The 26,349-nt window shown below is 39.6% G+C and overlaps 1 protein-coding gene and 1 non-coding gene across 2 annotated transcripts in view; one reads left to right on the forward strand and one right to left on the reverse strand.

The window, feature by feature from the left end:
- The window catches only part of WDR7 (WD repeat domain 7), a 352,576-nt gene that overhangs the window by 206,767 nt on the left and 119,460 nt on the right, over nucleotides 1-26,349 (forward strand). The window lies entirely within an intron of this gene.
- On the reverse strand, nucleotides 19,916-19,987 carry TRNAW-CCA (transfer RNA tryptophan (anticodon CCA)). Its single transcript has one exon. It is a non-coding gene; the product is annotated as a tRNA-Trp (tRNA).

The raw sequence follows: 26,349 nt of genomic DNA on the forward strand, positions 1-26,349 counted from the left end.
CTGTGTTATTTTTTTTAAGCTTCATATGTAATTTTCATCTGTAGCCAGAGTAGACAAACCCAGTAGAAGTCAGAGTCCTTTATAGTTATTTGACATTGAGTGTTCTGTGGTGGTTTTGGTCACTAAACTACCTTAATGCACAAACTGTAATTTTCTTTATAGTTTAAAATGGAAGAGGTAATGGGAACTAATCAGAGTGAATAAATAACATTTCTATTACTCTCAGACCTAATTCTTCAGGTAGTTCAGCCTTTTTATTGGAGTTCCAGTATTCTGCATTGCTTGGGTTTAAATTCTGACTCAATGCTCAGTGGCTTTGTGGCCTTAAGTGCTTTAGCCTCTGTTTCTTTAACTGAAAAATAGAAACAATAATGTCATGCACCTCATGAGGAGTATTGTGAAGACAAATAAAGTAGTGAATGTAAAGCCCTTTGAAAAGTGCCTGACTTATAAGTGCTAGTTGAACGTTAGTTATTATGATTGTTACTAGAAATGTGTCTAAAGAATAAAAAAAAGAAATACATCTGCTATGTATTAGAACATTTATATGTAAATGACATATATATGTATATAGACTACTAGAAAAAAATCTTCCTAAAATCTTATAAGGTAGGTATTACTGTCAACATTTTATATATGAGTGAGCAGATACTCTTAAAAATTAGATTTCTTCCTTAAGGTTATCTGTCTTATAAAGGATTTGAATCCAAATGCAATTTTTCTTCCAAAGCCCATGATATTATTTGCTACAGTACATACTGATTCATACTGTTTGTGGTAAACTATGTTGGTTCCCTGAGGATTCATATAAAAATGTACTTTTCCTCAGCCATATTATTATATATGTGTTGAAATAAAACACTTACATATTTTTATAATTATTTATTTGTATTCTTGTATATTTGTATATTATTAATTTGGATGAATCTCTACCTACTTATTGCCTGTTTCACGTTTTAACCACATCAACATACTAGGCTCAGATCAAATGGAAAATTTCGCTACTCTTCTGTTTTTACTTATAAATAATTTATGTTGTATAACAGCTTTATCGTTTTAACTGTGATCTGACACTTGCATTAAAACCCTTGTTTGGTGATGTAATCCCATCCTTGTTCTCCAAAAATCCCTTTAGTTTGAAGCTCTTTTTGTTAATTTACGGCACTATGCATTTTCGGTTCCTCTTCCATAAAACAAGTAAGTCAGACAAGATTATTTCTCAGGCCACTTCCATCCAAAATTACACGTTTCTATGAAATTATTTATGTGACTTATTATTGTCCTAACTGTGCGGTTTCTGTTTATTACTACCACTTGAACTTGCCTCTCTTACTTTCATTGTTCTTTATCAATTGTTAATCTGCTTTTAAAGGTTCTAGTATTCCAGTGCCATGCCATATTTGAAGCTGAGCATCTTTAAAGTGTTTTTCTGCGATCCCTCCTATGGGTACCTCTTACCAGCTTATCAGGCTACAGTTATTTTCGCAAAACTCGTCCCCCACACATGTCCCGCTTTGTGGACCTGTGTTGTATTGATGTGATTGTACTGTAGGCCACAGATCAGCAAACCAAAGCTGTGAATCAACCCTGGCCCCCTGCCCATTTTTTTCAAATAAAATGTTATTGGAACAGAGCCACACCTACTTGTTTATGTACTAGTTGGCTGTTTCATGCTATAGCAGTAGTTGCTGTAGAGATTGTATGGCCTACAAAGCCCCAATTTTTTATTATCTGGCTATTTACAGAAAAAAAAAAAAACTGTCAACCTTCCTGTACATTATTTGAATCCTTCGTTAGTGGTCCTTTCTTGCCATTTAATATATGAAAGGGCTTTAAAGTGACTTGGTTAAAAATATTTCAGTAGCTAAATATAGCATCTATGGTACTCTGAGATTTGTATCCTTTAAGAATGTAATACAAAGACATTATACCAATTTTGGGGAGGGGTCTAGAATGTAATACAGTATTAGTATAAATCTCTGCCAACCATCTAATGTACATACTAGTTACCTTGACTGAGTCGCAAATTTAGAGGCAGGTTTGAGCTTTGTATTGCTAGTGGCAACCCCACTCCCCCTTTTATTTTGAATAGGACTTTCTTATATCTGATACTGAACAACCTTGGTCTGAAGTTTTCTCTGACAGCTCTGAAGAAGCGTTCCTTCACATTTGTCTGTCCTAATGTCTGTACTCCAGGGTCACTGTAATTAACACAGTTAACTCTGTAAGCTCAAGCAGTTTCATAGCCGAAGGGGACAAAGGCAAGCATCTAGTCTAACCTTTTCAAACGCTGTGAAACTTCTGATGGTACCCTTAGAAAGCTTTTTGTAAGAAGTGAACAGAAACATTTTGTAAGCTTGTTCGTAGATTCCCTGCTGCTGCTGATTCCCTGCAGTGTCCTTCAAAAACACAATTCCCAAGGATGTGGAATGTCGGGAGCCTAAGACTGTTTGAATGTTTTATACTCTGGCTTCCATGATCACACAGTAAGTGCTGGTATGAACCAGTTCAACTGGGAGCTTCCAGATGGAAGCCCACTAGAGAATCTGAATGAACTCAGTAAATATAGAGCTCCTTCCTTATACCTTTGCTTTACAGATTATGATCTTAGGGTCCTGGGGCTCCATACAGGTGGCCCAGTAACCGCCTGCGCTCGTAACACTCCTTCAAGCACAGTGGCACTGGTGTGACATTGTTTCCACAGAAAGAAACTGCCAAAACAGAGTTAGATTCTTAAAACGAAAACAAAACATCACACAACTGAAAACTAGGAATTATCCATCCTTCAAAAACATGATGAAAATAAAAATTCTTGATTTGCCCACTCAAACCTGCTCTGCTTGCAGCCTTCCCCAGCTCAGGTGATAATTATTTTCTTTCCACTTTCTTAGTGATAAGATATGATAGTGACGTCACTCAGTCATGTCGACTGTTTGTGACCTGATAGACTGTAGCCTTCCAGGCTCTTCCATCCATGGGATTTTCCAGACGAGTACTGGAGTAGGTTGTCATTTCCTCCTCCAAGGGATCTTCCTGACCCAGGGATCAAACCCAGTATCCCGCATTGCAGGCAGACACTTTACCGTCTGAGCCACCAGGGAAGCCCACCCCTAATTCCTTCCTTTCTCAGACAACATCTTATACATCAGGAAATCTTATTGGCTCTGCCTTCAAAATATACCCAAAATCCAGCTACTGTTTGCCACCTTTACTGTTACCACCCTGGTTAGAAACCTTCATTTCTCACTAGTACTACTGCCAGGTCTTCCAGCTTCTCCTCTTATCCCTTTACAGTGCAATTTTAAACATAGCCATCGTGGTAGTAATATTTGTAAGACATAAGGTAGATCTTATCACTCAAGGATATCCAGATGACTAACCAGCCACACACATACTCAAAAATCAGTAGGGTTCCTTTATATAATACTAAACAAAATAGAAAATGTAGAGAATCATCATTTTTTGAAAGATCCTTCAAACTAGACCTTAAACCAGGAAGAAAAAGACAGTCCAGTTAAAAAAAAGATTAAATTTATAGGCAGGTGTTTTATCATAGAAGTAATGAAGATGCCAAAATATGCAACTTATCCAATAATTATAGGATTTGGGATTAGGAAGATTTACTAGAAACACTTGTTTGTTTAAAACCTTTTTTTTTCTTTACAGTAAGTGGATATTAGTGTAATTAAAATAAAATAATAAATAGATGCTCATATTTTGCAAATATTTTTAAGATCTCAATAATTTTGGCAACCAAAAGAAGCCCCACAGCTCATAGCTAAGAATAAACTTAAGAAATATGGAAAAACTGCAACATGTCACTGAGAGAAATAAAGTAATATTTGAGTAAACAAAGAGGCATATAGTTCTTGGATGGATAAGATAATTCCATATGGTAAATATCTCAGTTTCCAAATTAATATATAAATCTCACACAAACACTAAAATCTCAGCACTGCTAATTTTAATAGTCAAAATGATCCTAAAATTAACACACTAGAGATAAATGGAATATGTGATTTATTTTGTTTTATTCACTAAACATATATTAGCATTAACAATATACCAGTTACTACGTTAGGCACTTTACAAATATTATTTAATTCTAATTATAACCCCTTGAAATACATATTTATTAAGAAATCAACCTATACAGTACTGTGGAAATAGAAAATATTTCTAGGCATTAACTTAATGAAGAATGTACAATATTTTTAGAAAAGTAATTTTAATTTTATTGAAAAAGTTTTTAAAGACCTAACTAAATAGGAAGATATACACTGTTATGGATAAGTATACCCAGTATCATAAGAATGCAGTTTTCATAAATTTAATCCCATTTCAAATAAAATACCAATAGGGTCTTTGTTATTGTTTATTGTTATTCAGCTTGACAAGCTGATTCTAAAATGTGTATGAGAAGACAATGAGCTAAGAAAAGCTATGACATTTCTAAAGTAGAAGAATAAGGTGGAGGTTTTTCCCTTACTTGTATCAAATGTTATTATAAATTTATAGCAATTCATATTGTGTTATCTTGTTGCAGATTAAACCAGTAGGCCTACGGAGCAGAATAGACGGCACAGAAGTGATTCTATACATACAGAGGAATTTAATTCTTTATACGTCTAGCATTGGAGATCAGTAAAATAAAGGGTAGAATTTTTGATATATGGTTTACTTGCCATTGGCTATTCATAAGGAATAATAATGAAACTGGATTCCTCATGCCCATGATAGCCCCAAAAAAACCACATCAATTTCATATGGATTTAAAGACTTAAATGTGAAAGCTCAAAACCATAATACTTTAAAAAGATGATACAGGAAAACATGACCTTGTAATGGGGAACCAGTTTTGCAAACAGGTGAGAGAAAGCCCAACCAAATAATAAGGGTGATGAATAAATTCAACTATGTTAAAATTAGAAACCTCTGTAATTAACAGTGCCTTTTAAAAACAAAAAGTAAAGCACAAAGAGGAAAGAGGTGTTTATGACACAGGTAACTGATAGAGACTGTTAAACACACACACGCGCGCGCACGCACACATAACTGAGTAAAAAAAGACAAATGCAGAGCAGAAAAATGGGTAAAGACTGAAAAAGCGCTTCATAAAAGGAAATGAGAATGGCTAAGAAATCTCTGAAAAGATGATAAACTCTATTCTAAGGGAAATGCAAATTAAGAACCAAATGAACTATCATTTCTCGCCTACCAAGTGAAAGACTGAAGTGTGACATCACATTTTGGTGACGATTAGCAGCAAGTAGGACTCTACACTCTACGCTATGGAGTGTAAATTGGTTTAAGCACTTTGGAAAGCAACTGGGTATACTCTCCTGTGAGTGTACTCTGTCTTTGCATTGTCTAGAAAAACTTAAATGTGTGAAGTGAATTTTTTTTTCCATTCTGTGATTGCCTTTTGAGTGCCTTAACAGTTTGTTTCAAAGAACACAATTTTCTGATTTCAGTGAAGTACAAGTTATGAATTACTTTGTCTTATACTTCATGCTTTTTATATTGTAAGAAATGTTTACCTACACCAGAGTCTCAAAGATTCCCCCCACCACCACCCCACCATGTTTTATTCTGGGAGTTTTAGCTTTTGTATGTACCTTTGTGCTCTAGTTTGAATTAATTTTTGAGTATGATATGAGGGAGGGTTAATTTTTAAAAATACATATACAGAAATTTAATTCTAGCAACATTTGTTGAAAGCATTTTTTTCCTTTATGCCCCCAGTCAGTTACCGTTTGTAAAGTTTATTTTCACCTGGAGTCTCATTGCTTTGCAGTGTTGTGTTGGTTTCTGCCAGACAGCAACATGAGTCAGCCATAAGTATGCACATGTCCCCTCCCTCTTGACAGTTTCCTTGTTTGAAAATCAGATCAGTTGGGTCTGTTTCTAGACCCTCTTCTCTCCTTCATTAATCTGTTAATTTATGTCTCTTGACTAATACTATACTGTCTTGATGACTTCAGCTTTCAAGTAAGTTTTGAGATTAGGTAGAAGTCTTCCAAACCCACTCCAGTACTCTTGCCTGGAAAACCCCATGGATGGAGGAGCCTGGTGGGCTGCAGTCCATGGGGTCGCTAAGAGTCAGACAGGACTGAGCGACTTCACTTTCACTTTTCACTTTCATGCATTGGAGACAAAAATGGCAACCCACTCCAGTGTTCTTGCCTGGAGAATCCCAGGGACGGGAGAGCCTGGTGGGCTGCCGTCTATGGGGTTGCACAGAGTCGGACATGACTGAAGCGACTTAGCAGCAGCAGTAGCAGCAGCAGAAGTCTTCCAGCTTATTGTTTTACTGTTATAAAATTGTTTTACTGTTATAAAATTGTTTTGGTTATTCTGATTGTTCTGTGGTTTGATAAAATTTTAGAATCTCTTTGCCTTTTTTTTTTTTAAGCCTGATAGAGTTTTGATTGGAATTCCTCTGAATCTGTAGTTAAATATTGGGAAAATTGACATCTTAACAATTAGTGAACCTTGTGATCTGTGAAGGTGACGTATAGAAGAAATGAGGAAAATATGAAATCTCCATCAGGCAAAGTCAACAGTGCTGACTGCCACTGACAGAACGCACTGGTGGATGCTGAAATCAGTATATTAACACGGCCTTAAAGGATCTTCTCCCAAGAAATTTATCAATTACAGTGGGAAATTGGCTTTCTCCACTATAATTGGTTATGATGACGAAGAGATGAAGGTGAACCTTGTCAGTAATAAGACATATCGACAGCATTCTTTCCCTGGTATGATACACAGAGAAGGACGCAACCTCACTTTGGTGGTATTTCAGCCAGAAATGTATAGCCATAGTCTAATTGTTAGGGGACGACAGAGGATGAGATGGCTGGATGGCATCACCAACTCAATGGACATAAGCTTGAGTAAACTCCGGGAGTTAGTGATGGACAGGTAGGCCTGGCATGCTGCGATTCATGGGGTCGCAAAGAGTCGGACACAACTGAGTGACTGTAATTGTTAGAAAACAGACTGAGAGACAGTCTACAAAATGACTGATGAGTATTCATCAAATGTGTCATGAAAAGCAAGGTTAAGTATATGAAATTGCTCATCACAGATTGGAGGAGGCTAAAGAGACACAGGGGCTTCCCAGATGGCACAGAGGTAAAGAATCTACCTGCCAATGCAGGAGGTGCAAGGGATGCAGTTTCCGTCCCTGGGTTGGAAATATCCCCTGGAGGAAGGGATAGGAACCGACTCCAGTATCCTTGCCTGGAAAATCCCATGGACAGAGGAGCCTGGCGGGCTACAGTCCAAGGAGTTACAAAGAGTCGGACACAACTGAGCACACACACACAAAGAGACACGACAACTAAATACAATGTGACAGATACTCCGGAGTGGATATTGGAAGAAGAAAAGGACACTGGAAAATTCAAATAAAGTCTGTAGTTTAGGCAGTAATAGTTCACCAATATTAATTTCTTAGCTTTGGTTGTCATAAGGTGGTTTATGTTCTTCAGAGAAAGCTGGGTGAAATGTATCTGTGAATTCCCTTTCTATTTATGCAACTTATCTATAAGCCTTAAATTATTTCAAAATAAAAAGTTTTTAAAAAGGCAGTTCCCCATAGGTGGTAGTATAAAGACAGACTTGTATTTTTTATAGTAATGTAAGCAATACTATATTTTAAGGTAGCTGAGAATGTTCAGAATTTAAAATTGCAGTTTTATTTTTCTATGGTTTCCATCCCTAATATCCTGCCCTCCCTGGTTTCCAAGTGTATTATATAATCTGTGGATAGAAAGTCTAGCACTGCTTTATTCATAGATTTAAAAATAAAAGCATAATAATTAGCGATTCTTAGCACATATCTTGTATTAGTAGGTAGGTTTTGGAAGACAAAGCAAATTTTTCAATTTAGTTTTAGTCTATGTCCATTAAATTCCAGTGCTTCTTACTTTCAAGTCAGCATTTAATTAGGTGTATCCTTCCCTGGGATATTACATGAAATTAAGTTGAGAGAAAATAGCAAAGTAAATATTTCCATACTCTGAATTTTATTTATTGCTAGTCATAGGAAAAAAGGAAAAAATCTTTTTTAAGCTCTGGTATTAGAGATGCAATAATGTGTTTCTAAGGCATTGCCCAACATTTCTGAAACTTTTAAGGCATCTTTTATTTTACATCTACAGTTTTTCCTCTGCTAATGGCTGAACAATTTATTGTTGTGTTCCTTGGACCTACATTAAGGGAAGCTGCCCATGGAAATTAGGTCCCAGTACAGCATGCCTCTCATTTATTAACTTCCTTTTTCTGTTTTACTGTTAAAAATGTCATGCTGAGTTGTGCAAGTTAGAAAGTGATCTTGAACCATGTCCAATGGGTTATAAACACATGCTGTGCCCACTGTGTTAACATTTTCTGATCATCATATAACATTTAAAAATAAATGAGTGTTTCTTTTACATTGGAAAGGTGTTGACATGTTGATAAACGCATATTTTGAAGAATAATTATCAGAATTCAATATAAGCTCTAGGTTTTGAATTGTATATATGCATAAGTGATGTTTATCTGACTTACTCCCCCTAATCTCTAGATTTTCTCCTTTAAGCAAATAGGGTTAACATCATGATTAATAAATGATCTCAGAATTGAACTCACTGAACATATACATATATATATATAACACCATCCTTATGGCAGAAAGTGAAGAGGAACTAAAAAGCCTCTTGATGAAAGTGAGAGGAGAGTGAAAAAGTTGGCTTAAAGCTCAACATTCAGAAAACTAACATCATGGCATCTGGTCCCATCACTTCATGGCAAATAGATGGGGAAACAGTGTCGGACTTTATTTTTAGGGGCTCCAAAATCACTGCAGATGGTGATTGCAGCCATGAAAGTAAAAGACGCTTACTCCTTGGAAGGAAAGTTATGACTAACCTAGATAGCATATTCAAAAGCAGAGACATTACTTTGCCAACAAAGGTCTGTCTAGTCAAGGCTGTGGTTTTCCCTGTGGTCATGTATGGATGTGAAAGTTGGACTGTGAAGAAAGCTGAGCACCAAGAACTGATGCTTTTGAACTGTGGTGTTGTCGAAGACTCTTGAGAGTCCCTTGGACTGCAAGGAGATCTAACCAGTCCATTCTAAAGGAAGTCAGTCCTGGGTGTTCTTTGGAAGGAATGATGCTAAAGCTGAAACTCCATTACTTTGGCCACTTCATGCGAAGAGTTGACTCATTGGAAAAGACTCTGATGCTGGGAGGGATTAGGGGCAGGAGGAGAAGGGGACGACAGAGGTTGAGATGGCTGGATGGCATCACCAACTCAATGGACGTGAGTCTGAGTGAACTCTGGGAGTTGGTGATGGACAGGGAGGCCTGGTGTGCTGCGATTCATGGGGTTGCAAAGAGTCGGACACGACTGAGCGACTAAACTGAACTGAACCAATATATATATAAATGTAAAGTAAACGTTATTTAGTTTTGTGAATGGCATTTTGATTTAGTCATTTTAGCATATATTTACTGTGATAAAACTTTCATCTTGTCATCCATAGATTAAATTGGGCTGGACATTGGAGAGCTCTCATAGTGTCTGAAATGTGCTACTTCCAGTTATGTGAAGGAAGGAGGAAGTAGAATTTTCTGGAAGACTGTAAGAGCGGCATAGTATCTCCATCCCAAAACTAAAAGCAGTTACTTCGGGACAGTGTGATGCTGGTTCCTGATAATTCTTGAAGGGAGATGAGAAGGAAGGGAAGTGTATTAGAACAGAACCCAGAACAGTTCTGAACGGAACTGATGTTCTGTTTTTTTCTGAACAGAAAAAGTGATGAAGGGTTGCTTATTCGTAGGACGTGATTAACTATTAAGAGAGGTAGAAGAAACTCTTAGGGTCCAGGAGCACATGCAAAATGTCAGCTTTCACCTCTTCTAGGGTGAGGTAAAATGGGTAATAAAGGAGTTGAAGACCAGGAGACGCCCTCCGCCGAGGTGATTGCACGGAAACACCCCGCCTGTGCATGGTGAAGCACCCTCCCAGAGGGCGTGGGCACAAGTGGCCCGCTGCTGCCTGAGAGTGCGGGCAGGTGGAGCCGGGCCTGAGGTCCCTGGAGGCCTGCCACTGGAGGCCGCCGGCCAGCCGTCCTGGGGAGCCCGCCCCCGTCTCCTGGGGGCTGCACAGGGCCACTCAGGAGGGCGGGCCGTCCTCTTGCTCCTCGCTTGGTGGACCTCTGCTGACAAGGCTTAGCGTCCTGCCCGCCCCCCCCCACACACACACACACGTGTATATATAGACTTCCTGGATGGCACTAGTGATAAAGAACCCATTTGCCAGTGCAGGAGACGTGGGTTCAATCCTTGGGTCAGGAACATCCTCTGGAGGAGGGCGTGGCAACCCACTCTAGTATGCTTGCCTGGAGAATCCCACGGATCGAGGAGCCTGGCAGGCTACCATCCATACGGTCACGAAGAGTTGGACACAACTGAAGCGACTTAGTGTGTGATGTGTGTGTTTACACACACACACACCCCAAATATATGTAATATATACAAATTGAAAACTGGCCCAGAAGGATTAATTTATTGTTATAATACTATGATGTAGTGTCATAATTCAGAACTTTCAAATAACTACTGTTTCATTCTCTGCTTGGTGCTTTATAATGAGCTAATTATGTTTTCCATGAGCTTCCCTTGTGGCTCAGCTGGTGAAGAATCCGCCCACAGTGTGGGAGACCTGGGTTCAGTCCCTGGGTTGGGAAGATCCCCTGGAGAAGGGATAGGCTACTCATTCCAGTGTTCTGTCCTGGAGAATTCCACAGGCTGTATAGTCCATGGGGTCGCAAAGAGCTGGACAAGACTGAGTGACTTTCAATTTCATGTTTTCCATAACTATTTTTAGTGGACTTATAGTAGTAGTATTCTGGGGGGCTTCCCTAGGGAGATCCCCTGGAGTAGGAAATGGCAACCCACTCTAGTATTCTTCCCTGGAAAATTATGTACAGTCCACAGGGTCTCTCAGAGTCGGACACCACCGAGCAGCTAGTACAAGCACAAATATCATTTTATAAGTTTTCAGAGACTGACCTGGAAATTGTTCTCTGCTTTGTCTCCTCTTTCTGAGAAGTCCCCTTGCCATGGCTGTGAAGACCTCTAGGCAACATAGTCATGCAGCTGCTGACAAGGGGAGGTGGAAGACTGCACTAGACGAGGCCTTGCAAAACTGAGCTCTACCTTTGTATGATCAGCGCAACTAACCCCATGTTGCATTTCTGGATAAATAAATGATGCTTGCAACTATGACCCCCAAATTTGCATTTCAATGGCCTAGTAATGTCCTCTCACTTATCCGCTGTTCCCAGGGATGTTAGTGATAAGGAATAATTAATGATTTGTTAGCAAGATCAGATCTTTGATGATAATGTACAACAGATGTACAGATTCTGTATTTAACTTTTATTTGCCTTTTAATTGCTATGGATTTCTGGGCCTGCTTCTGGCTACTTTATCAGCATGAAGAAATGGCTCCTATCATCTCTTACCCTGGGTCCCAGTGGACATTACAGTGTATTTTCTCCAAAATAGAAAAGGCAGTCCAGTTCCATCATGTGTTGTAAAATTGTAGCAGTGCCATCCATTTTAGCCGCAATTGTCATTTCACTGGGGCAGCGTTCTTGGGATTTAAGAAAGAATAAAAATGACAAGCAGAGAATTTACTGGTGTTTTCGTATCAAATGGTTTCAAGGAGGAATGTTCCTGGCAAGTAGAGGGTTCTTCGGACTCCTAAGCACTTGAAAAGAATTTCAGGCTGAGAGAAGGTAATGTATAATGCTAAGCCCAAGCTCATTTAAAATTGTACTTTGACTGTCTGTCACGTTACAGAGCAGTCTGCTCTGAAGGTCTCCACTGTCGGTTCTGTGACCTCCGGAGCTTCATCAGGCCGCTGACTGGAGTGGAACAGGCTGCTCTGCTTCTGGGAAGTGAAGAGAATCTGGGCAGCAGCGCAAGTCCTAAAATATTGATGCGGCCACTGCTAAAGCACAGCAGTGTTATATGATTATACACATTATGTCACTCATGCTCTTTCCATTCCCCAGAAAGCATTATGCTGAAACTGTAGGCTGTCAGTCAAGTTAGTTTTGGTAAATGCAAAGCAGACTTTGCCTTTGTGGACATTTGTATAACACATGTATGTATAATCATAGAATATTTTTTTCAATGAATATAAAAGATTGAAAAGTTGCTGTTCTTCCCCTCTAGTGCCTCCCTTAATCTTGTGTCCGTAGTCACCCAGGTGCGCAAAGATGGAAGCCTGTGTGACTCTTCTCTTTAAAAGCATATAAGGGAGAGTGATAGTAGGGACTACCAAATGTAAATTGTTACCTTGTATCTCTTGAGTTGCCATTCTTGAAAGTCAGAGATGATTAAATATTGGCCATTTCATGTGGTTCAGCCTGACACCAAAGTCTTAGGTCTGCTGTGACGTAGAAGAGCATCAGGTCAGCAAAGCAAATTGATATGATCTTGGGTGGCCTCGGCCTGCAACGGCTTGGAGCGGGCCTTGGGTTCCCAGCCAGAGACTGGGCTGGGAGGTGGCGGGGAAAGCATCAGATCCGAGTCACTAGACCAGTGGTCAGTGACAAGGGCCCTGGCCCTTCGGCTTTGCAGAAAGGAATTTCTACAAAGACAGGAAGTAGTGAAGCAAGTCACGTGTTTATTAAGAGAGAAAAAAGTACAGCCCGTGTGGATAGACACATAGGCAAACTCAGGTAGAGAGAGGAGGAGATGCTGAGACATACCTTTGTGGCAGCTTGAATTACTTTTATGGGGTATTTCTTCTGACAGTCACTTTGGTTTGCTGGGTTCACAGGCCATATTTGGTATATCTCAGGATCCTCCCATGTGTGCACACACATCTCTTAGCGAAGATGGATCCTACTGAAGAGGTGTCTGGAGTGCCTAGCATTAGTTAGCACCACTCTCCATTGACCTCCAAGGAGGCTTTCTGTGCATGTGTGGTTGGAGAGATCGCCAGACTTTAGGAATGAGAAACACATGGTCTGGACAGGGCCCAGCCTCCTCTCTTAATTGTCCTGCTTTTCTCATCTTGGATTTTTGATCCTCAGGGAATGAATCTCCAATCACTTTACTCTGGGGGGACCCATCTACCTCCTGCTTCAGTGTAAGCCAGAACCCAGATTAACAACCACCTGTTATTGTAAGCTGATGAGATACAGAGACGAAATGATGTCTAGGAAAGTAATGAGTGATGTATGCCTCATCTGTACAACAACAGCAGAAGTGAGGTGTCATCCTCATCACCGTACTAGTGGAAAATATCATGGTCACCAGATTTTTCACTTTCTGAGCAACGTATGTTAGGCCTGCTGCTGCTGCTGAGTTGCTTCAGTCGTGTCTGACTCTGTGCAACCCCATAGACGGCAGCCCACCAGGCTCCCCCGTCCCTGGGATTCTCCAGGCAAGAACACTGGAGTGGGTTGCCATTTCCTTCTCCAGTGCATCAAAGTGAAAAGTGAAAGTGAAGTCGCTCAGTCGTGTCCGACTCTTCGCAACCCCATGGACTGCAGCCTACCAGGCTCCTCCGTCCATGGGATTTTCCAGGCAAGAGTACTGGAGTGGATTGCCATTGTTTTAGGCCTAGAATTATGTAAATCTTTGCAGATAAATCATTTGCTTCCATGGTTAGCTTCCTGACATGCCTAACATGACAGATTTTTCTTTCTAAATTCTTTACTGCCTTTGTGACTTTTAAATATCTAGATAATTGCCCCTTGGTGACATCATACATTAGTACCTAGGGTGATGCTTTTGTTTCATACTTAAGGACAGCCTTGCCCAAAAAGATATCAGAAAATACTTCATCAGTCCATCACTTCATGGCAAATAGGTGGGGAAACAGTGGAAACAGTGAGAGACTTTATTTTGGGGGGGCTCCAAAATCACTGCAGATGGTGACTGCAGCCATGAAATTAAAAGACACTTACTCCTTGGAAGGAAAGTTATGACCAACCTAGACAGCATATTAAAAAGCAGAGACATTACTTTGCTGACAAAGGTCCATCAAATCAAAGCGATGGTTTTTCCAGTAGTCATGTATGGATGTGAGAGTTGAACTATAAAGAAAGTTGAGCTCCGAAGAACAGATGCTTTCAAACTGTGGTGTTGGAGAAGACTCTTGAGAGTCTCTTGGTCTTCAGGGAGATCCAACCAGTCCATCCTAAAGGAAATCATTCCTGAATGTTCATTGGAAGGACTGATATTGAAGCTGAAACTCCAATACTTTGGCTACCTGATGTGAAGAACTAACTCATTTGAAAAGACCCTGATGCTGGGAAAGATTGGAGGTGAGAGGAGAAGGAGAGACAGGATAAGACAGTTGGATGGCATCACTGACTCAATGGGCATGAGTTTGAGTAAGCTCCAGGAGTTGGTGATGGACAGGGAGGCCTGGAATGCTGCAGTCCATGGGGTCATGAAGGGTTGGACATGACTGAGTGACTGAACTGAACTGAACTGACCCACCTCTGCAGTTCTGCATTTTCTATTGGTCTACTTTTATATCTTGCTGCTGCTGCTGCTGCTAAGTCGCTTCAGTCATGTCCAACTCTGTGCGACCCTATTGACAGCAGCCCACCAGGCTCCCCTGTCCCTGGGCTTCTCCAGGCAAGAACACTGGAGTGGGTTGCCATGTCCTTCTCCACTGCATGGAAGTGAAAAGTGAAAGTGAAGTCACTCAGTCGTGTCCGACTCTTTGAGACCCCATGGACTGCAGCCCACCAGGCTCCTCCGTGGGATTTTCCAGGCAAGAGTGCTGGAGTGGGGTGCCCGATACTTTCTAAAAATGAAAGTCACTGAGGCCTTTTGGCTCTATGAATGAAATGGTAATATTTTGATAACATTTTTAATAATCTTCATTCTTGTGGTAAGATGTCTTTGTCCTTTTGGAAGTTGAGCTGGATAGTGAGTATCCATGAGTAGAACAGTAGGGACTGACATGCTTGTTTTTCCATTATTAATGAAAGTTGGATTCTGGGTTGTCCAGTGAACCTCAAGAAAATTTCTCCAGACAGTGGTTATACCCCAGTGCCGTCTCACCGGTGAGAAGCAGTCTCATTTTCCAGCTGTCTAGGTAGGACTTTATTTAAACATTTTGGTTGGGACCTAGTCAGCTTCAACTTTACCATAGTTGACAGTATATTTAAATTACAGTGAGCCATCCAGAGCACTCCTTAGTAATGATTCACAGCTTTCCATTTAAAGAGCAATAATGTAGTGTTTGTAAGTTAAATGGTTGATACATTTATAGAACTTCTATCTTGAATATGGAAATGCAATGACTAGTTTTTAATGCAGTGGTATTTTTCAAAACTTCAGCTATTAATGAAACTATTTGTTAGAAGCACTTAAGTGCAAATTAAGTGCAAAGTGAGAATTAGTCTCCCTTTCTAGGCAATGATGTGTTTTTTGTGGCATTTTGATTCCTAGATACTCAGATGCTTTTGCGTGGAGCATTATCATGTTTTTACAAAATATGCCATGTAGAAAGTAAAGATTGACAGTTATTCTCATCTCCCACCTGTGGAAACCAAGATAAGTTCATTCCTGGGAGAAAGGAATACTCTAGTATGCAGAGACTTATGTTGTCAGTTATGGTGCTTATGTTGACTATGTGAATGTTCATGTTTAAATGCATTATCTTACTGAGGAAATTTCACTTTCAGATACCTTTTCCTTATCTTCTTCTCTCATAGTGCCAGAATCTTGTTATGGTTGTCTCTACATAAAATGTTAAAACTTTTTTAACTGTTTCATAGAACAGTGGGAAAATTGGGAGGGACAGAGCAGGTTGAAGTGGATATTAGGGTAAAGATACAGAAGACTGACATGAAGCTGTTTATAAGTAGAATAAGAAAGCATGTGGATAGCATCACAGACACTGAAGGATAAGCATGGCTGGGAGAGTATGTAAAGGCAGAACTTTGATGACAAAAAGACTGAAAGTTAAATTAAGCCTAAAATGTACAAGATAGCTCATCTATAACAATTGAGAAACTTTTACATTGTATTAGTTCCCTTTCTGATTATTGTTCATTTTTAGGAGGTATTGTTAAAGACTTTTGTTTCATTTCTAACTACTTTTATTCTAATAGATTTAGATATACCAATATTGGTACTCTAAACTTAGTTCAGCACGTATAATCTGTTTTATATTTAGTGGTAATGATAATTGCTTGAGGTTTTATTTATGTCTATTACGTAATCATATAAGTGCTAAAAGAAAACTAATCTGATGTAGAAATACATCTGTATATAGTGACTCAAAATCCAAAAGCAATTTTTATATTTATATAAGGTCCTGTAAGCAAGATTAAAAGGCAATAAAAGTAACAGCACAAAATTGAAAGAGAGATGTAACAATTTACTTTGATCCAAGAGTTCCCAGTTATGCAGGGGGAAATTGTACAAAATCTCAGCATCACTGTAGAATGATGCTAGAGAATTAGCTTCTTATTTTGAAACTTGTAAAGAATTGGAAATAAGCATATGTTTTTTGTTTTTTTATACAAGTGCACCTCAGCATAATGGTTGATGAGAGAAAATGCTTCTTTATAACAGTATTATAGCCAGTAAATGAAGGAGGAATAATAGAATATCACCATTTTGCCACCCTAAGTGATTAATGGACCTGGACAATAAATCCTAATATCACCAAAAAGAGAGACAGCCAGACTTTATATACTTGATGGAAATACATAGTAACATCTCAGTTCAGTTCAGTCACTCAGTCATATCTGACTCTTTGAGACCCCATGGACTGCAGCACACCAGGCTTCCCTGTCTATCACCAATTCCCAGAGCTTGCTCAAAGTCATGTCCATTGAGTCAGTGATGCCATCCAACCATCTCATCCTCTGTCATCCCCTTCTCCTCCTGCCTTCAGTCTTTCCCAGCATCAGGGTCTTTTCTAAGGAGTCAGTTCGTCGCATCAGGTAGCCAAAGTATTAGAGTTTCAGCATCAGTCCTTCAGTGAATATTCAGGACTGATTTCCTATAGGATGGACTGGTTGGATCTCCTTGCAGTCCAAGGGACTCTCAAGAGTCTTCTCCAACACTGCAGTTCAAAAGCATCCATTCTTTGGCTTTCAGCAACTTTCTTTATAGTACAACTCTCACATCCATACATGACCACTGGAAAAACCACAGCTTTGACTAGATGGACCTTTGTCAGCAAAGTAATGTCTCTGCTTTTTAATATGCTGTCTAGGTTGGTCATAGCTTTTCTTCCAAGAAGCAAGCATCTTTTAATTTCATGGCTGTACTGATTTTGGAGCCCAGGAAAATAAAGTCTGTCACTGTTTCCATTGTTTCCCCATCTATTTGCCATGAAGTGATGGGACCAGATGCCATGATCTTAGTTTTCTGAATGTTGAGCTTTAAAACAGCTTTTTCACTCTCCTCTTTTACTTTCATCAAGAGGCTCTTCAGTTCGTCTTCACTTTCTGTCATAAGGGTGGTGTCATCTGCATATCTGAGGTTATTGATATTTCTCCCAACAGTCTTGATTCCAGCTTGTGTTTCATCCTGCCTGGCATTTCGCATGATGTGCTCTGCAAATAAGTTAAATAAGCAGGATGACAATGTATAGCCTTGACGTACTGCTTTCCCAATTTAGAACCAGTTGGTTGTTCCATGTCCAGTTATAACTGTTGCTTCTTGACCTGCATGCAGGTTTCTCAGGAGGCAGGTAAGGTGGTCTGGTGTTCCCATGTCTTGAATAAGTTTCCACAGTTTGTTGTGATCTACACAGTCGAAGGCTTTCGCATAATCAATAAAGCAGAAGTAGATGTTTTTCTGGAATTCTCTTGCTTTTTCTATGATCCAACGGATGTTGGCAACTTGATCTCTGGTTTTTCTGCCTTTCCTAAATCCAGCTTGAACATCTGGAAGTTCACGGTTCACGTACTGCTGAAGCCTGGCTTGGAGAATTTTGAGCATTACTTTGCTAGCGTGTGAGATGAGTGCAATTGTGCAGTAGTTTGAACACTCTTTGTGATTGCCCTTCTTTGGGATTGTAATGAATACTGACCTTTTCCAGTCCTGTGGCCACTGCTGAGTTTTCCAAATTTGCTAGGATATTGAGTGCAGCACTTTCACAGCATCATCTTTTAGAATTTGAAATAGTTTAACTGGAATTCTATCACCTCCACTATCTTTGTTCATAGTGATGGTTCCTAAGGTCCACTTGACTTCGCATTCCAGGATGTCTGGCTCTAGGTGAGTGATCACACCTTCGTGGTTATCTGGGGCATGGAGATCTTTTTGTACAGTTCTTCTGTGTATTCTTGCCACCTCTTCTTAATATCTTCTGCTTCTGTTATGTCCATACCATTTCTGTCCTTTATTGTGCCAATCTTTGCCTGAAATGTTCCCTTGGTATCTCTGATTTTCTTGAAGAGATCTCTAGTCTTTTCCATTCTGTTATTTTCCTCTATTTCTTTGCATTGATCACTAAGGAAGGCTTTCTTATCTCTCCTTGCAATTCTTTGGAACTCTGCTAAGAACTAGTAAAAATGAAAAAAAATTCAGACCTGAATCTGTTCATCCAGTTTGTAAGAAATACAGAAATAAGAACAGTTTATATATCATCATAGAGATATAATCAGCAGACTCCTGATTTTAGAAAATTCTAGGTACCAAGGAACTGATTTTTTCCAAGAAAGGGGAAAGAGACAACCTGTAGATTATGAGATTTAAGATTTAATCATATATGGATTATGATTGGAAGAGACAGACATAAATGAAGAAAAGAGAGAGAGGGTAAAAGAGCAGGACAGAAAGAGAATCAATAAAATGTGATAGCCATCTGGTTGTTTAATGATATTAAGGAATTTTTAATAATTTTGTTTAAGTGTGATAATAGCATGTGATTATGTTTTTTATACATCCCAATGTTTCAGACTTAGGTACTGAAATTTTTATAGGTGAGGTTTGCTACAGAGTAATTCAAGGCGTTCAGGACTGTGAGGATGTGGCTGAAACAAGACTGTCCAGGAGTTCAAAACTGTTGAAGCTGCATGATGGTTGCTATAAGATTTATTGTACTTTTTCTTTATACTTTTGTCTAAGTTTGAAATTTTCCTTAAGGAAAAAGATACCTGACGGTGGAACCAGTTGTTCTGCAGAGTAGTGAATGCCAAGCCAGGGGACTCTGTTCTGAATCTGTAGTCTGCAGTGTGGCCCAAATGTGTGTTTTCATTAAGCTCTTCTAAATTGTTGTTGTTGTTGTTCAGTTGCTTAGCTGTGTCTGAGTCTTTGCAACCACACGGACTGCAGGACGCCAGGTTTCCCTGTCCTTCACTATCTCCCAGAGTTTGCTTAAACTCATGTCCATTGAGTTGATGATCCATCCAACCATCTCATCCTCTTTCGCCCCCTTCTCCTCCTGCCCTGAATCTTTCCCAGCATCAGGGTCTTTTCCAATAAGTCAGCTCTTCACATCAGATGGCCATAATATTGGAGCTTCACCTTCAGCATCCGTCCTTCCAGTGAGTATTTGGGATTGATTTCCTTTAGGATTGACTGGTTTGATCTCCTTGTTGCCTAAGGGACTCTCAAGAATCTTCTCCAGCACCAAAATTCTAAGGCATCAGTTCTTCTGTGTTCAGCCTTCTTTATGGTCCAGCTATCACATCCATACATGACTGCTGGAAAAACCATAGCTTTGACTATATGGACCTTTGTTGGCAAAGTGATGTCTCTGCTTTTTAATACACTGTCTGAAAGTGAAGTCGCTCAGTCATGTCTGACTCTTTGTGACCCCATGGACTGTAGCCTACCAGGTTCCTCTATCCACGGGATTTTCCAGGCAAGAGTCCTGGAGTGGATTGCCATTTCCTTCTCCCGGAGATCTTCCCGACCCAGGGATTGAACCCGGGTCTCCTGCATTGGAGGCAGACGCTTTACCGTCTGAGCCACCAGGGAAGTCATAGCTCTTCTTCCGAGGAGCAAGCATGAATTTCTGGAGCACATCCTGTTCATCAAGTGTCTTGATTCTAAATATCAACCAAGATTAGAAATCTGCAGGCCAGATCATCTCTGAAGTTTCTTCTAATTCTGAGCTTTCTAAGTCTGTATTTCTTTGAATAATATAAACAGGATGTACTCCAGAAATTTAGGGATAAAATAGTTGGAGTGACCATCAAAACCTTGGTAAATATAGTGAAACTTACCCAAGACCTCAAAATATAGTTAAAATATGGACAGTGGAGTGTGAATCAAGTCCATTCATTCATTCCAAAAATATTTTTAATGCTTCTCAGTTCCAGACAGTGTGCCAACAACTGGAAAATGGTTGTGGTCAAAAGAGTTATGATGATGATAATTTTGAACTTCATTTATTATGGAAGCTTTGTGTTACCATAGAGAGAATGCTGATTTTTGAGACTGGAGCTATGACTTCTGGCCCTGCCATCACACTTGTTCTCTAATCTAGAGTAAGCCACGTAACCTTTCTGAGCCTCTGTTTTCTGATCTGTCATCATGAGAAGGTTAGACCCTTAACGGCAGAAAGTGAAGAGGAACTATAGAACCTCTTGATGAAAGTGAAGGAGAAGAGGGGAAAAGCTGGCTTAAAACTCAACATTCAAAAAACTAAGATCATGGCATCTGATCACATCACTTCATGACAAATAGGTGGTGAAACAATGGAAACAGTGACAGGTTTTATGTTCTTGGGCTCCAAAAGCACTGCAGACATGGCTGCAGCCATGGAATTAAAAGACACTTGCTCCTTGGAAGAAGAGCTATGACAAACCTAGAGACAATGTATTAAAAAGCAGAGACATCACTTCACTTACAAAGGTCCATATAGTCAAAGTTATGGTTTTTCCACTAGTCGTGTACGGATGTGAGAGTTGGACTGTAAAGGAGGCTGAGTGCCAGAGAATTGAAGCTTCCAAACTGTGATGCTGGAAAAGGCTCTTGAGAGTCCCTTGGACTGCAAGGAGCACAAACTAGTCAATCCTAAAGGAAATCAACCCTGAGTATTCATTGGAAGATCTGATGCTGAAGCTGGAACTCCTGTACTTTGGCCACCTGATGCAAAGAACTGACTTATTGGAAAAGACCCTGATGCTGGGAAAGACTGAGAGAAGAGAAGAGGGTGACAAAGGATGAGATGGTTGGATGGCATCACTGACTCAATAGACATGAGTTTGAGCAAGCTCCAGGAGATGGTGAAGAACAGGGAAGCATGGTGTGCTGCAATTGACAGGGTCTCAAAGGGTCGGATACAACTGAGCAACTGAGCAAGCTCTTAGCTGTTACAAAATATGAAGCATGGAAATATTTTTCTCTATATGTGGGTGGTGTGAATATGGGATCAAATTTTTTTTCTCACCCTTTCAGTAGCCATGAATTTTGCTTGTCATTCGAGTTGGGTTGGGGGTATCTTCCCTTTTTCCTGCCTCTGTAATATGGTTCTATAAACATACATTTAAGATGGCATAATTAGATTCTCTTTGTAACCTGAAATAGGTCTGATCCTAAGCTCATTTACTGTCTTAGAACAGAATTGATCTTGCTTTCACATTTAATTCACCTTCTACAGATTTTGAGAGGAAGAAAAATCACAATGCTAGCTCTGCGTAACTAGGCCAGAGTTACTAGGGGCAGGTTTGGAAATCCAGCATTATCATATTTGTTTGCCTTTCTCTGTCTACTTTTTAAGTGTTAATATATGCAGATCATTCAGATAAACAGTTCTGGCCAGCTTGAGGCTCCTGCCAGTTTGGCTTTACTTATCATACATGTTCAAATGATTCTGCTCTTACTCAATTGTCATGAACCCCATTTACGGTATCTGGGGTTACCAGGAGAAAAACAACAGGATGTATTTCATTTGCAATATTAAACATAAAATCCCTTTGCAGATGTCATCTTACGTGTGGAGTATGACATAGCCTTTTCCTTTAAAATAAACATTATGCACAGTATAATGGATAGGACAGAAGATTTCAAGTCAAGGAAACCGTCTTGTGGCATTACTAACGAAATGATCTAGAGTAAGTTAGTTAAGGTTTGTGAGAAGCAGTTTTCCTCATCTTTGAAATTGAAACTAGCGTCATATTCCTCCCTGGGTTCTTTTCAGAATGAAGTACCTCACACATAAACCACCCAGCACAGTACCCGCCACCTACCAGGCAGTCAGCAAATAGAATTGCCCCTTCTTCCTTCTTTTTTTTTTCCCCCTTTTTCTTCATTTATGTATTTTACTGATTTTTCCTACTGTTTTGTAGAAAGCTCTTTTAAAAATATATCTTTTTCCCCACTGTGTCCCCCTTGGCCTGACAAAGCAATAAATTTCTCCTTCACCCCCACCACACACACAAATAATTCCAAAAATATAATATATTTTTAGAAGGACTGGAGTCTAAGTATTAATGGTTTTCCACCTTTAAAAAAGTCTTTTTTTGAAGTCTTAGTTCAGTATACAAATAAATATCTGCAATTGAAGGAAATAATTAGGGAGCAATGTCTGTGCCATTATATACACAGAGATTATATATGGGAGATGGAAGGAGAGGAGTATATCAAAGGCTCCTCTGTGGCAGGTCTGATATGTTGTATCATTCCGTACTCCAGTCAGGGAGGTCCTAGTGGTCCGGTGGCTGAGACTCTGCTGCCAGTGCAGGGGGCCCTGGTTCGATCCCTGGCCAGGGAACGAAATCTCACATGCTGCAACTAAAAGATTCTGCATGCCATACCAAAGACTGAAGAGTCTACATGTCAGATAAATAAATAAAAGTACTCTTGTCAGCTCCAGAAACAGGTCTCCCTGCACCTCATCTGACCTCATTAGATGAGGAGGCTGACGCCCAGCTCGTGTCATGTAGCGTCAGACTGTTGGCAAGTGCAGTTTGGGGACTGGAGTCTCGGTCTCACTTCACGGCTGTCCGCTGGCGTCTGGGCATCAGTCACCGCAGAGAGGAGGGTGGCTGTGCCTGCTAACAGGAAGGGAGCAGGGTCATGGTGTGGACAAGCAGACCGGACCGAGGGCTTTCTCATGTTAGACTCGTGGTGCTCTGCTCGCCCTCCATTCTGAAACCCACTTCTTGAAAAGGAAATGGCAGCCCACTCCAGTACTCTTGCCTGGAGAATCCTGTGGACAGGGGAGCCTCGTGGGCTACAGTCCATGGGGTCACAGTCAGACACGACTGGGCAACTTCCCTTTCTTCTAAGACATGGTTTAGCCATAAGTCCTATTCTTCAGGTAGGTTGGGATAGACAGATTGAGCACAATTATTCTATGGTATACTGCCTGGATAAGAAATTATCATATAATCATACCAAATTAAATCCATATATGTCTGTAAAGTTTTTAAAATGTTTTGACAGTCTTATTTATTTTTCTTTATTGCTCCCAGACAATTCAGAAGTATTTGGGCATTTTTATATGTGCTGTGCATAATATTAGAAATAAATACTGTAGTATATTTCTTCCAGGTTCTACTTGGCTGCCAGTGATAGTAGAATAGCGGGGGAAAAAAAATGTATTTCTTATTGTGGTTTACAGCATTACTTCTTTCATCTTTTATTGAAGATGAAGACTGGTTTATAGTGCTTTTCAATCTATAGTTTATTATAAAAAAAATTAACTAATGAAACTATAGCCATATATAGCTGTTTTGCAAATTCATTAAGAAAGAAACTACATTTGAGGGGAAAAAAAAAAAATTAAAGCCATGCAGTAGCCAGTAAGATGTGAGGCAGCTAATTGCTTCCTGTCCCTTTTGAAATTACTCAGCCTGAAAAAAGATAGCACATATTGATTTACTGTATAGTAAATGTCCCACGTCTGTGCTCCTCTCACACCCAGATGCACACACACTGCACATTCACACACAGCAGGAACATCACGAAACTGGGTACCCACCCCTTTCTTTCATCAAACTTACGTAATAAAATCAGGATCGAACATTTTCTTCCTTTGCAGAGGGAGATAGCATAAAATCATGAAAACCCGCAAATGAGTAGCAGTGTGATATTATCTTGAATGCGTGATATGTTTGTTTGCTTTAAATCTTTTTAAAAAGCAAGTTTTCCAAGGAAAAAGAAATATTTCCTGATGACATAGTAGCATCAGTTAATCCACATGCATGTTAATATATCTATATGCATTTGTAGTATTAGAAGCGATGTCAGAACTTAGGCTTGGTTGATCATTTTTTTGAAGTTAATATGAAGATTATGCAAATTCAACCTGTGCTTGTCAATATGGTCTTTTGCTTTATTTCAGGAACGATCCACTCATCTAGAGAACGGGGGTTTTATTCATGTATGTTGTAACTCCTGTTTGTGATTTTTCTATAAATGTTCGATTTTTTTTTTTTAGCATGGACTTTGAAAGTGCTAGTTTTGGTCGTCCTAAAGCCAAATCATTAAAATGAGTGAGAAGTTTAAAAATAATAATAATAATAGATCTTACAGAGGAAACTAAAATCTGCAATTACTCATGTAAGCATGTATTTCTGGACTGTAACAGCATGTGTATGTTTCTTTTTTGCTTTAAGTGAACATAAATTGTTATCTATGATTTTTAGGTGTGATCCTGGTTGCTTCTTTAGCTCAGATAGTTCAGGAATTCATTGTATTACAGTATATTGCACTTTACAGTATATTGCACTTTATCTTGAAAGGATCAGAGCATCCTTATTTGCAGAAGACATGGGATTTTGTGATTGGAATGACTTCTCCTTTATTAGATTGTGTGTTAATATATTTCTGTGTGTCCTTTATGTCAAAAAAATGTGTATCACTCCCCCACCCCACCAAGTTTTTCTTGGAAATATATTTGTCCTTGTTTGACATTAGCATCTATTCCCAAAGAGCCCTGTTTCAGATTTTCATGGAGCTTCGTTGATGGCTGTTCTGTAAACACACCGGCACCCCTTTCATCCCAGGATTCTGAATACAGGCTTGGCTGCTCCTGCAAGGCTGCTGTTTACTGGCAAGTTCCCATTAACACAGCCACAACTCCTGGGTTAGATAATGGACTCAAAGGTTAAGAGCAGAGGATCTCAACAGCTCCAATCAGCAGGGCTTTTCCAGGGCTAATTACCTCTTTGCTGCGCTGACTCTAATGTGACATGTTTATTGCCTTAACTAACAACTCATTAGCTTAGTTGATGTTTTTGTCAATATTAATTCGTTCATTTAAGCCAAGTCAAAGCTTAAACAAAGATGTCCAGACTGAGAAACGGGCAGCAGAGTGACTTTTGTTTGTTCATCTTTTTTTTTTTCCTCCCTTACTCAACCTCAATAAAATAAATGTGTAGAAAGGAAACATTTAGAGTGCTTATATTGAGAATGTTGGTATTCCTTTGCCTGCATGTAGAACAATTCTGACTTTATTTCCACTGTAATTATTCTACATTCCATGTCACAGCTCACTTAATATGTAGTATCTACTAAGGGCCACTATATTTCCCTGATGGCTTAGTGGTAAAGAATTTGCCTGCAGTGCTGGAGATGCAGAAGACATGGGTTCAATCCCCGGGTCAGGAAGATCCCCTGGAGGATGGCGTGGCAACCCACACCAGTATTCTTGCCTGGAGAATCCCATGGACGTAGGAGCCTGGCAGGCTAGAGTCCATTAGGTTACAAAGAGTAGGACAAGACTGAAGCAACTGAGCAAGCACACCAGGGCTGCCCTCTTTACTTTTTGACTGGGTATCTATAAAGGGTTAATGTTCAGCAGCTCCTCATTCCAGTTGAATGTTTTACTGTGGTTATTAGAAAAAAGATAAGTAATTTTTCATATTATTTTACTCTCCACTGGACTATCTATAAAATTACTTGAGATTTATCTTTATAATGATCACAGACTTCCTTAATTAGCCTGTGTGAATTATTTTAAAAGTAGAAGCCGTTATGAAGTTATATCAGGTGTTTTTTTGCCATACTTTTGGCTGTCATTAATAGTATTTATTAAAGAATATCATTGTTTTGATTTTATGTGTTTTTGTAAATAATAGTTAAATTCTAGAAGCCTGAGAGGCGTACACAGGGGTAGAGTAGCTGAGCATGAGCCCTTGCTTGAGTAGGGGGTCGATTTCTTTGGAGAGACACATCAGCGTCTTGTGAATCCTGTCATACATTGGCCCAGTCCGTCTCACGTGCTGTTAAGGGGGTACAGATGACCAAAAATGGTTAAGGTCAAATGCTAGTGGAACTGCAGTGTTAGGGAAGTTTCATCTTTGAAAAAGGGCCAGTCTCTGCTTAGAAGGCCAGAGACTCACACTGGTTGGTTGGTTCCTGGAGGTGATCAGGCCTCGGCTGATAGA

Source organism: Capricornis sumatraensis, chromosome 21, assembly GCF_032405125.1.
Source record: "Capricornis sumatraensis isolate serow.1 chromosome 21, serow.2, whole genome shotgun sequence".
NCBI lineage: Eukaryota > Metazoa > Chordata > Mammalia > Artiodactyla > Bovidae > Capricornis > Capricornis sumatraensis.